The sequence below is a fragment of the Phaethon lepturus genome, unplaced genomic scaffold (assembly GCF_000687285.1).
Source record: "Phaethon lepturus isolate BGI_N335 unplaced genomic scaffold, ASM68728v1 scaffold52270, whole genome shotgun sequence".
Classification (NCBI taxonomy): domain Eukaryota; kingdom Metazoa; phylum Chordata; class Aves; order Phaethontiformes; family Phaethontidae; genus Phaethon; species Phaethon lepturus.
Window position 1 is genome coordinate 25,756 of NW_010510778.1, and position 4,245 is coordinate 30,000.

The 4,245-nt window shown below is 33.7% G+C and overlaps 1 protein-coding gene across 1 annotated transcript in view; it reads right to left on the reverse strand.

The window, feature by feature from the left end:
• Nucleotides 1–1,157: 1,157 nt before the first annotated feature.
• The window catches only part of GRIA2 (glutamate receptor, ionotropic, AMPA 2), a gene marked incomplete at its 5' end in the record, with an annotated part of 25,465 nt that continues 22,377 nt past the window's right edge, over nucleotides 1,158–4,245 (reverse strand). The window contains one exon of the mRNA XM_010281805.1: nucleotides 1,158–4,029. The remainder of the gene's footprint in view (nucleotides 4,030–4,245) is intronic.

Consider the following 4,245-nt stretch of genomic DNA (forward strand, 5'->3'; position numbering starts at 1 on the left):
CACTGATGTATTTGAAGTAGCCCAAATGTTTTGAGTATTAGGAGCAGTATGAGCAAAAATTTCAGAAAGACCAACAGTAGGCATAGAGTGAATGAAACTTGTCATGTAAGTGCCATTACTGTATACAATTCCTTAACACTATTATAGCTCACACAGGTATATAGCACTGTATATTATCTACAAAAACTGATATTAGGGAAAATGTTGAAAGTTAAGTCCACAGCTAAGTAATTTCCTGAATTTTATTCTAGGTGCTTGATATGATATGAATTCCTAAGATAATTTGGACCTGATAGGTCTCTCACAGCAAAATTCTGTGATCTCATGACAGGATAAATGAAAAGATTTAATAAACAATAAACTTTGGTACTGTGAAACAGGCCTGAGTAGCCTCTAGGGATATCATGCAGAACAGCTGCTATTGATTCTATTTTGCTGGTGACCACTGTATTCATATAACTAACTGTACCAAACAATAGCTGAAACCATGTCTTTGTATTTTAAAATACAATTATTTGTGCACTGTACTTTGTGTAAAGGTATTGTCCACATCTATCAGCCAAAGAGGAGGCTGACACCCTCAGACACACTCTGTTAAAATGCATAACATACTTAAATAAAAATGTTGAACTTTTCACATTGCAAACTGCTTCATATTCAATTTGTTTGCTATTTTAGCAAACTCTTTGTTGCACTAGATCTCTAATAGCAACATTACTAATATATACCTAAAAGACTTGCCATTGCTCAGGTTCTTTCTCTGCTTTGGACACATCAACAATCTGTTGAAGTAAAAAATTACTGATTCAAGCTGGAAATTTTTAAGTAGAGTTACTGAATATATACTTAACCTACCAGCATTATCATCCTATCACACTGCTATTATAACCATGATTAAGAACGTTACATTCCAGAAATACAATTATATTGTTGGCAAGAAAGTTACATTACTTCGTTTAGCGATAACGCAAACTACAGTAAATCTACCCTTGAGTGACAAGACGATTTGGGGGAAGATTTATATTCTCCTTGTAAAACTCTTCAAGGAAATTTCATGTCCGTGGGGACAAACAGGTTTGCTTTATGTAAAAATCTTAGGAAATACATTTATAATAAATAAGAAACCAGATTTCAATAATACTAAACAGACATTAAAGATCTTTTGCCTTTTTTAAGAAGATTTTTTATGTATGATTGAAGTTTATACAACACTCCAGAAAAGCCATCATGTGTTAGATTGAAAAATAAAATCAGAAGCATTTTCTGTCATATAGGTATACATGAAAAAACGGAAACGTTAATGTCTTAGAAAGTGTATGTCCAGCTTTGTACTGTTACTCATTTAACAAGGCAGAAAATAAGATACTGTACTGTAAACAAAAAGCTACAGTAAAGGACATTTTGAAATTTACACAAGTTTGAGTTCATAAACATTTTGGTTGCTCCATAACAGTTTTCATATAAAATGAATAAAAAACCCTTGGACAGCTTTCATCACTCTTGACTACTTTTCACTTAAATGCACACAGACATACTTTATATAGCAATATACTGATGTACTGTAACATGGATATTAAACTATGATTACTGTTTTTTAACTGAGATGTGTATTATCCAATCAATAGCATCTGTAAGTGAAATACTTATACATTATGTATTCCCATCATGTTGTTAAGTATAAAAACATGAAAATATAACTTTACATTATTTCATTTCAGTTATATACATCAGTTCAGGCTTGACAAAGATTTTTTACGCTATGATTTTTAGAGGAATAAGCCCAGAGGTACAATAAACAGCTTTCCACTGTATACAGTAATGCAATTCTACTTTTTCAAAAAGATTACCATATGAATATTATTTTAGTTTGGTCATTGTAGCATTGAACATTAAAAATCAGAATGCATCCCCCAACATTCCTGATGAGGAGTAATGCACAGAACACCTATGGATTACAGATGCATCAAGAAATGGTTTAGTTTAATTAGGGGGAAGTTACTGGTAAGTTTGACATCGAAAACACTGCATATACCACTTTTGCTGACTGCACTCAGGGTATACACTGTGTTCACATGCTTGCAGAAACAGGCTTAGAGCTTGTACCACAGGAAGGAATTTCAAGTTTCTGATAAATGCTCTGTCTTCTCTAATGTTCAGTAAATACTTTACTTAAGCCTAAGAAATGGATTCTGACTAAAACTGCAAGTCATATTTCAAATTTTATTTAAGTCCAAAATAAAACAGAGATTTACTGATACTGCATGAGGCAATGTATCCACAATGCAGAAAAATGTAAGGTTTTCAACCAACTGTACGCAATTTTATCTACAGGGAAAGCTAGAGAAACATGATGTTGCTTTGATTTGCATTAGCAATTAAATTAATGTTATTGCACCCCTCCTAGAATTCCTTTTTGCTTTGTAAGTAGAGTCATAGTTTTTAAACACGCATAATTAAAACATATGGTAACTTCAGACTGCAAAGAATATTCATAATGATTAAGATCCAGGAAACTTTTAAATATTTTAATCGGTACAGACTTGCATCTAATGTGAGTTATTATCGATCTTAATTTTAAGAGACATTGCCAAGGTTTTGGGTTTTTTTCGTAACAAAGAACTTCACTAGCTACTGCTTAGAATTACCTTTTAACAGTTTGAAAACTGCGTCCTTAAAGGAACAATTTGAGATCTGCATTTGTTTCATACTGTAAAAAAATATTTAACACTATTTTACTGCTTGCCATTTCTCAATTTTTACCGATAGTCTTCTCTCTCTGTACATCTATTTGTGAATGCAATTGTACAAAAGTAGAGATAGATATGAACCAAATCTTTGGATCATAAGTCCCTGTACGTCAGAGTTAAGAGGAGCTCTAAATCAGCACCTATCTGACTCCTCATGTGCTGGTATGAAGTACCACTCCAACCCAGAACAACCTTGATCTTCAGAGTTCTAAAATGCGTATCTGAGCATCACAGCTTGGGCTCGTCTGTAGAAAAAAACCCGCTGAACAGATTCTAGTGAGCTGGGGGTAGCGACACTGCCAAAAACTAAAACATAGACCCAACCTTGACAGTGTCCTTTTACATCTCAGACTCTTGATAACCCAACTGTAGCTAGTAAAATTAACGGAACACTTGCAAATAAAACCATAGAAAAAAGTTTATTTCAAATGTCAAGCATTGCCAAGTAATTTTATATTAACACCAAATGTTAAAGAATAGGATATACAGCAAAGTTTTAATAACAATATTAAATTACAACATTTGAACCTTTTCATTATTATTTCTTCTCTTCTCAACATTACATATTTGGCTTTGAAAAATATGGAACTGATGCCTTAAGCCTTATTTTCATATGCCACTTCCCCGCAGTCTAGATTTCTTTTTTCTTGTTTTTTTCTTTTGTCATATTCAACCATTATGGAAGCAAATTCATTTAAAAGCCAGTTTTTGTTTGTGAAAATACCTAAAAATATTTTTTTCATTTTAAATGTTTTTTTTTTCTTAGAAAACATGTCACATCTTGATGCAATTGAAGTCAAGTGTGCTTAAGTCAATATGAACCAAGGGACTAACAACGGTGGCTGCAGAAACTGGTGTGTTGCCTGTACAACGACTTCAGTTAGATTACAGTACTTCCATGTTAGCTGTGCATGTCAGTCAAGCTTCATCTTGAACTTGTGTAGAAAACGGTGTTGTGTTTTGAACTAAGCATTCATTACAATCCAAGATGAACTCCACAAATATAAGAATTCTTGGCTGAAAGAAAAGTCTTCAAGATACTTGGATGCCTCTCACCACTTTGACAATAAACGCACAAGAAAACCATTGTGTAAGGCACTCAAAAGGTTCTTATCAATCACGAGAGATCAGTCACACTGACATTCATTCCCATGCCAGGACTCACGTAAGGTACTGCATGCACTGCTTTTGGAAATTCTGGAGTCATAACACGTCCATTTTCTCCAGTACTTCCTGTAATTGACAGCCTTGCCTTGCTCCTCATGGCATCATTCAAGGTCATCTTAAGAAAGAGAAAGAAAAATAAAATGATACATTACAGAAATTCAGTGTTTGAGATAGAGGGCCTGATTCTCTTCTTGCTTACATCAGGCTGGCACCAGTGTAACTCCATTGACTTCAATGAGGTTACTCTTGACTTACTCTAGAGTAAGTGAGAGGAGAATCAGATCTTTTTGCAGTTCCTTTAGAAAGCTTTTAGCAAATGAAAACAAACATT